This window comes from Capra hircus, chromosome 1, assembly GCF_001704415.2.
Source record: "Capra hircus breed San Clemente chromosome 1, ASM170441v1, whole genome shotgun sequence".
NCBI classification, from domain to species: domain Eukaryota; kingdom Metazoa; phylum Chordata; class Mammalia; order Artiodactyla; family Bovidae; genus Capra; species Capra hircus.
The window spans coordinates 71742847-71752063 of record NC_030808.1 but is presented as its reverse complement, the minus strand read 5'-3'; positions in this window follow the sequence as shown (position 1 = coordinate 71752063).

Below are 9217 nucleotides of genomic sequence, written 5' to 3'. Positions count from 1 at the left end.
AAAATAAAAAGTTTATTTAAAGCATAAAAAAGCAATATATTCTTAGAGTGAAAAAATTCAGACAATTTGGAAATAAAGCAAAAAGTAAAAGCTCCTCAATCTCTCTTCCATTCTAGTCCCTTAGAAAAGAGAATTATTGGGAGTTTGGTATCTAATATTCCACATCTTTTTCCATGCCTAAGTAAAGGTTTATAGTTTTGTATACTATACAAACAAATAGTTCTCTTAAAATTAAAAGAAATCTTTTGGTGGACTTGTTGTATACACATTATTCTTTACCTTTATTTTTTTCACACTACAGTATATCCTGGATATCTTTTCTTGGGACAGTCTTTTTAAAGGCTGCACAGAGTTCCACGGAGGGAAAGCATAGTACTTAGTACTTGTTTGGTTGTAAGTGACTGAATGCCAGCTGGGATTAGTTTAAACAAGGAGAACAGAGCATAAGAATAGTCACAGGATGTCTCTGGAAACTCGTGAGACAGGGACGCCAGAGCCAGAGTGAGTCTCACTCACCTTCTCTGCTTGCAGGCCTTCTCTGTGTTTCAGCTTCCTTACTCTGTTCATGGGCTTCCCTGGCGGCTCAGACAGTAAAGAATCTGCCTGCAGGGCAGGAGACCAGGCTCGATCCCTGCGTCAGGAAGATCCCCTGGAGAAGGAATGGCAACCCACTCTAGTATTCTTGCCTGGAGAATTCCATGGACAGAGGAGCCTGGTGGGCTACAGACCACTGGGTCACAAAGAGTCGGACACGACTGAGTAACTAACACACACACACACACACATACACTGTTCATAATTTCTGTGGCCCAGTCAGCTGTATTTGTCCGCTTCACAGGGCAAAAATGACGTTTCTGGGAGGACTCCCCAGCTACCCCCTGAAGTTAAGATTTTACGTCTTTAAACTAGCTCTCTTTCTTACTTCTAGTTCAAAAATTTCAGAGAAGGGTTCTGATTGGTTGGCCACGGATCAGGTGAGCACCATAAATCAATCAACTGTGGCCAGGATAGCAGACTTGGATCCTTTGGGAAGTACAAGCCCCTGATTTAGACAATAGAAATACAGCAAAGGTGTATCTTTATGGAACAGACATTCTAGACCAATACTGAATGCACAGTAGGTTTAAAAACAAACAAGCAAGAGTCATGTTTCGGGGACAGAGAAGCCCAGGACATGAGGTTAGTGTGATCCCAGAAAAGCAGTCATTCTGGCTAGACAATATTTTGGGAATAGGTGGACCAAAATTAAATAAAATTATTTAATTTGTAAAATAATAGAGATTAATCAATTGGTTAAAATAATAAAATTAATTTAAAATTATTTCTTTTATTAATAAATTATTTTAATTACTTTAATTAATTAAAATTAAATAATTTATTTAAAATTCCAGTTTTAGATTATTACCCATTTTTTAATGTTACAAATAATGTTGCAGCAAATACCCACATACATGCATCTTTGTGAAATACGTTAGTATTTTTATAGAATAGAGTCCTAGAACGGAATTGCTGAGTCAAGGGGCATCATGCATGTTGCCAAATTATTTTCAAAAAATTTCACACCTGCCAGCAGTGTGTGAGGGTGCTGGCTCCTTGTGTCTCTTCAACCTTTTAATTTTTATCAATGTCGTGAATTTAAAATATACCTTTTTTTTGACTTGCATTTTTAAAGTTGGTTTATTATCATAATTGAGCATATCTTCTTATGTTTATTAGGCATTTGATTTTTTTTATTGTGCTTTATCCTATGTGTATTTTTTCAAGTAGATTACTTATCTTTTTCTTTCTCATATGTAGGAGCACTTTATATGTTGTGGGGTTTTAGCCCTTATTTATATGTTATATATGTTCCAAATGTTTTCTCTCAGCCAATGATTTGAATGCTGGCTCTCCTTGTATGAAAGTTTAAATTTTTAAGGAGTCTCATCTTTTAGTCTTTTCCTTTATGTCTCCAGAGCAATGCGTTGGGATTAGCAAAACCTTTTCCAAACTCAAGCTAATAGAGATAGTCTAATATTTCCTTCTAGTATTTTTATAGTTTCAGTTTTCACTTTAGATATTTAATCTATTTTAATTTTTGTATGTGTGGTATATATGTAAATAATTGTCCCTACACCATTAAATAATTCATCCTTTTTGATTGGCAGTGCCATTCTTATTGTCTTAAATTTCCATTAATTTGTGGTTCTGTTTCCATACTGCTTATTTGTTCCATTAATCTGCTTTTTAAATTCACGCATCAATACCATATACTAAGTAGATTAGCTTTGTTGTATGTTTTGATCTATGAGGCATTTTTTAAAATTTTCCTGCTTAATGCAGAATCAGTTGGTCAGGTTCTCCCTCCTGTACCTCCACCTGCCCCTGAACCAAATTCTAGAAAAATTGAATTGAATTCTAGATAAATGTAGGGGAAAAGATCCATCATTTTAATATTGCCTTTCAAACTGGAAACATGGTATGTTCTCTTAATTTTCAGTCTGTTTCATCGTACTCAATAAAGACTTACAGTTTGCTTTTTCTTTATTAAGACTTTGCATTTCCCTGTTATCTACGAGTTTTTATATTTTTTGTTGTAGTGTGAGTCTTAGGAATTTTTCTTTAACATTACATTTTCTAAATGGGAAAGCTTTTCATTTTTTCCCTATATTTGTCTTGTATTCAACCAACTTACTGAACCTGTTATTATTCTAATAATACCCTAAATATTCTAGATTAATAATTATATGCCTGGAATCACAGTAGTTTTGACTCCTTTTATTTAAACTTTCTTTTTCTTGCCTTCAGCCTCGCCTTTGAGGTGTCTGGATGTAGTTTCTGTCTTAGACATCTCTTTGGGATGTGACGCTTCGACCCCCCTTCCAGCTGTGACCCCTGCACCATGGATGGCGCTCTGTTATTAACTATGTGTGGTACAGGGCGGGGGGTGGGGGGCGTGGGACTCATGCCATGAGGCAGCCTCTTCTTTCCAGAACATACTCTCCCCGTAAGCACGGCTTTCACCCTTCTCTGTCGTGGGCACTGCAGCCTCACATCACGCACAAAACTAAGAGGCCATTCGAGGGCAAACCTCCAAGGATGACCGGGTGTGCCCTGAATGCCAGTACACAGGTGGACCCCACCAACGCCCCTTTCTCTTCATCCTGCCAGTTTCCCCTTTCCTTCTAGCTCGGTCAGAACTGGAAGGCTGGGCTAAGTCTGCTGGTCTTTTGCTTCCCGCTTACCCTACACCCCTTTGCACAGCCTCTCATGTCCTATGCTTTCCTCAACTCTTCTCTAATTGGCCTGGTAGGACCCCAACTTGTGCCTTCTGTCCTCTCCCGCCCTAGACCTTTCCCAGTGATTGAGGGAGGAGGTAGCATGCTGTGGCTGGTAAACTGAATTCCTCCTGCACTGGAGGCTGGCTGCAGAACCTGGTGAAATGGGAGGGATGAAGAGGCAAGAACAGAAACCCCTGGTCTGCCTCAAGGAGTCTCCAGCTATGAGGAAACATTGTGCTAGAATCACCCAGAGATACCCCAGCTGGCCAAGGTCTCCTGAAAAAAAGACATGCTCCTGGGTTAGTTGTGTAACCTTAAGCAGGCGTCTCCAACCTCTGGGTCACAGACTGGTACCTCCTGTCAGGTCAGCTGATTTACTTCCAGTCTGTTTCTGTTCTGGCTTTTATGGAAAGTTTATATGCCTCCAGAGGCTGTGATTCCACGGCGCCCTCTGAACAGAGGCCAGTGGACACAGACCACACTTCCCTGACCATCCTCCTAACACATCCTTCCCTGCCCTCTGCCCCCATGCCTCATGCCACAGTGCAGCTCCCTGGGGTCACAGCTATTCCCTGACATGCTGGGCTTTCTCACACCTATGAGAAACTCTTTACTGTTTTCTGTCTGGTGTATCCCTCCTTATCTCAGTTTGTCCAAATTCTACCTATGACTAAGTAGAATCACCTTTATTGTATGCCTACTGAGAATGTTTGGCCTGGATCCAGTCATGAGGAAATGGTCAAACAAATCCAGCCTTGGGAGTATGTCAATGTCATGAAAAATCCTCCCCTCCAGAAAAGAAAAGTCAGGATACTGTTCTAGATAAACAAGGAACTGAAGAGACAGATAACTAAATGTAAGTTAATGATCCCTTATTAGAATCCTGATTAAGGTAGAAAAACTACAAAAGTATAAGGGTATTATTGGGCTAATTGAAGGAATTTGGAGTACAGATTAATTAAATCATATTGTTATCAATGTTTAATTTCTTAAACGTGTCGGTAGTGTCATGACTGTGTCAGAGAATTGCCTTGTTCTTTTGAGATACATGGTGAAATGTTTGGGAATGATGTGTTATAATGTCTATAACATATTTTTTTTTAATTTATTTATTTATTTTTAATTTTAAAATCTTTAATTCTTACATGCGTTCCCAAACATGAACCCCCCTCCCACCTCCCTCCCCACAACATCCCTCTGGGTCATCCCCGTGCACCAGCTCCAAGCATGCTGTATCCTGCATCAGACATAGACTGGCGATTCAATTCTTACATGATAGTATACATGTTAGAATGTCATTCTCCCAAATATAACATATTTTTAAATGACTCAGTGAAGTATATATGTGTATGTGTACATACAGTGAGAGGAAGGATATATGACAAATTGCTAACAATTGGTGTATCTAGATTATGACTATATGAGTGTTCACTAAACTCTTCCTTCATCTTTCTTTATGTGTTTAAACTTTTTTCAAAATATAATTTGAAGGAAAAAATATCCCATCTATCTTATAATCTGAAATCCCAGGCAGTCACTTCCTCCATGGAGGCTGTTTTTTGGCCCAAAGCTTAGGGAACAGCTCCCATTTCCATCCTCCCAGAGCCTCCTGGTTTTGCCTGTTACATCATCTGACCCAAGCCTGAAGAGGAGTAAGCCACAGATATGTCTGTCCACCTCCCTGGGCTATGAGACCCTGGAGGGCAGTGACCGCAGAGACCCCCAGGGATGGAGAGAGTGAAAAAAGCAAGCTTTGTCATGTTCCTCCCTGGCTGGGGACCACCCCTCCTACCTCTGCTTCAGGGCTCCTGAGTAAGGGCCTTTCCTGGTTCTGTTGAGTCCTGCCCTCCAGACAGAAAGAGAGACCAATCCCAGTGTAGAAGGGTCTATTTCAATGCAGTATCAGGGTCCAATCAGGGAAGCAGACCACTCTGAGTGGGTGTATTAGTGAGGGTTTTCCTGAGAAACAAACCAACAGGCTGTGTGTGGATGGCAAGAGAGAGGGAAACAAAAAGGGATTGATTTTGAGAAGCTGGCTCACACATTTATAGAGACTTGGCAAGTCCAGAATCTAGGTTAATCTGGCAAGGCAGAGACCTGGGGAAGAGTTGCAATTCAAGCCCAGAGGTGGTCTGTCCAGAGTTTCTTCTTCTTATGAAGATGTCTGTCTTTTTCTACTAAGGCCTTCATTTGTTTGGATGGGGCCCACCCACATTGCGGAGTGTAATTTGCTTTACACAAAGTACACCAATTTAAATGCTAACCTCATTCAAAAACAATTTCACAGAGACATTCAGGATAATGTTTGACCAAATATATGGGCTCTGTGGTCTAGCCAGATTGACACATAAAATTAACCATCGCAGTTCACTCCTTGTCAACCTGGCACCCATACATGTCTCCTTAGACCACACTAATTCTCCAAATAAAAACAATAACAAAGTCATAATTCAACCTTCATGATACAACTATGCTGTATACAACTAAAAATGCACTAACTGTTTCCCCAAAACAGGATGCAGAGTCCTTGGGTGATAGTCACTCTTACCGATGTCCCATAACTTAGTACTGTGATATGAGGTTAACAGTAGTATGATGTATAATACAGAGTCAAAACCAAAGTCAAAGTCAAACATCTTATGTTCCACCAGTGGTCCACAACCTTTTGGGCACCAGGGACCGAAAGGTTTCATGGAAGACAGTTTTCCCACGGATAGGGGTTGGGGGATGGTTTCAGGATGATTCAAGTGCATTACATTTATTGTGCACTTTATTTCTATTATTATTACATCAGCTCCACCTCAGATCATCAGGCATTAGATCCCAAAGGTTAGGGATCCCTGTGTTACATGATAAGGGGATAAGAGAGAAAAGAAAGATAACACACACATATTCATTACAAAATGAAGAAATACTCATAACTGTTATAGCCCTTGTTCTGTAACTGGTCACATGGTTGTAGCTGGTATTTTTAATTATCTTTTCACTGCCCATTCCATATTCCCTTTGCCCTCAGCAGGTCTTTACCCGGTGAAGTGAAAAAGTAAAAGTATTAGTCATTCAGTTGTGTCTGACTCTTTGTGACCCCATGGACTGTAACCTGCCAGGCTCCTCAGTCCATGGAACTCTCCAGGCAAGAGTACTGGAGTGGGAAGCGATTTCCTTCTCCATGGGATCTTCCCAACTCAGGGATGGAACCCAGGTCTCCTGCGTTGCGGGGTGATCCAAACTTTCATTTATGAAGAATCTAGACCATTAGTAGTGCTGCCTGAATTCAACAGCTGTAATTTTCCATTGACTTTAGCTATAAGGTATAATACTAAGAGACGCCATGATGGGATCCTCTATATTGCAGACATACTCTTCTTCACCTGATTGTGATGTCTAAGAAGTAAGTTTTGGTCTCACCTTCTTGCAGCTGGCCCTGTCCAAAGCCTATCTCAGGTCCTGATTCTGGGCCATGCTCAGGGCACTTTCTGGATATTTTTCGTTCTGTTCAGACCAGTTCCTGTGCTCATTCTTGCCCACACACCCCTGGTGGGGAGAGCTCACTATGCAGTCAGCTGCAGCTGCCCTTTGGCATCTATTTTCTTATTCATCCCTAGGCAGCAGCATCCACCCATGACCCTCCACTTGTCAGAGGGCCAAACTTACAGACATTTTAAGCTTAAAGCAAACAGTTATTAAGATGAAGTTTGGCTTATTCAATGACAAACACAAAACACATCTCAAATCTGAATATTGTATTTTAGCATTAGTTGGCTTTGCTTATCATATGAATGTGAGAATTCCCCTTCCCAGTTAAAGACAAGCATTGGAATAATATACCTGGAAGAGGTTTCCAGGGAGTGTTTATTAGACCCTATCAACTGAGAATTAAGAGAATTCCAGGTGTATTTGGCTTGTAACTTGCTTGGAGAGGATCCTGCTTGCGGACATAGTTGAGGGAGACTTGCTCCAGTCCGCCAAGGTGAGCAAATGCTGTGTGTGAAAACTAGCAGCAGAAGGAAAACCCAAGTCTTGGGAGGCCTGGTGTGAGGGGAGGGGAGGTTGGGGAGGAACAAATAGGCCTTTGGAAAGAGGTGCTGGCAACCCCAAAATGGAAGGCCTCAACTTGGTATTTTAATTTCCCTTTTGAAATGGTAGGCTCTGGCCCAGAAGCAATAAGCAGAAAATATAAATAATAAACATTCATGGGGGGGGTAATGAAAAGATATTAATAAAATAAGCATATGGTTTTATATTGTGGTTTTAAAAATAATTTGTTATAACATATTAACTATTCTTTAAAAAATAGAATTTGAAGTTCAGAAAATTAAATCAGATTTAAGGGTTCAGAATTTTGTCCCGTATATCTGTCTTTCAAAGTTGATATGATCAGTTAGGACCTATAATTTCTTTTCCTAGTTGAGGGCATCAGATCTTGCCATCTGTATTGTACTCACTGAAAGAAATCTCAGTAGAACAAAGCAACTCCAGTTTCTGTTAAGATTACTCACAAAACAATGCCCAACTAGTTACAAAAACTTCTGTACTCCAAATAGCTTTATGATCGGGATTTTTATCCTTTTTTCAAAGCAAGAACCTTAGAAGAGTTGGTGGTGTGCTAAGAGTCCTTTGAGTAGGACAGACTTGTGTGGGCTCTGTCTCTGACACTTTCTAGTTGTGTTGCTGTGGGCAATTATTTGACCTCTTTGGGCCTCAACTTTCTTGGACTGAAAATGGGAATAATCTTGGGTCACTTTTAGGCCAGGTGCAGAGATTAAGTGAAATAATGCACACAAAGCCCTTGGTATAGTGTTTGGTATCCAGCGATCAGTCATCAGCTGCTAAGTCGTGTTACTGAGGACAAGGACCCCATTACTGTGTTTTTACTGTGTTCCCAGTACAAAGCAGGATGCCTGGGATCTAACGGCTCAGTTGAACTAAGCTGCATGAAGGAAGGAGTTTCAAGTAGTGCTGTAGCTTGGGGTGGACAGGCAGAGGGAGAAACAGTCGTTTTTTATTTCCTCATACTTTTCCTTCTTCAAAGATCCTAATTACCTCAAAATAACTTTGGCTAAATTTCCAAACGGTTCCCCCCTCTGCAATACACACACGAAAAGAAAAAAATATCTCACAAACCTGTGGCTTAAACAATCATTTAAATTACATACATTAATTAAATTTTATTTATTTAATGTCAAGAGATAGAAAAGGAGTGGGGATGTGGATGCCTGATACACCCTTTTTTCCCCCATAAGGTCTAAGTCCTTGTTTTACTTGTTCATTCATTGCAGGGAGAAGGTTGGGCCTCCAGTTCTCATCCATGGGTAGAATTCAGTGTTACAGTCACGTTAGGATCAGGGCTCTCTTGCACACTAGATTCTGAGCACTACAGCTTTGTTTAAAATAGTACATTGGGTTTTTTCTTTCCTTCACTGTCAATTACAGAAAAAGCTACTCAACACTTCTAAAATTCTGCAGATTAAGGACATGGTTTCTAGCCAAAAAAAAACTTTTTAAAAAAATGAAAACTCAGTTGCATCAAACAAATGGGAGGCCTCCAGGGTCTGGGAGAGTAAATGGTGTTGCGCTGATTCTCTATTGCCCAGGATAACTCAGCACAGAGCACTGCCCTCATGGTTTACTGGAGGGCTCCCAGGTGGCCAGCTAAGGGCAGGGTTTAACCTGCACCATCTGGTATTGGGGGCTCCTTGTGGCTCAGACTGTAAAGAATCCCTGTGCAATGCCAGAGACCTGGGTTCTATCCCAGGTAGATCCCCTGGAAGAGGGAATGGCTACTCACCCCAGTATTCTTGCCTGGAAAATCTCACAGACAGAGGAGCCTGGTGGGCTACAGTCCATAAAGTTGCAGAGTCAGACATGAATAAGCAACTAACACATACACAAACATCTGTTTGTTTTTGGACACTTAATACTGAAGGAAGAGAAGAGCAGGGGCGTTCAGAGATGGG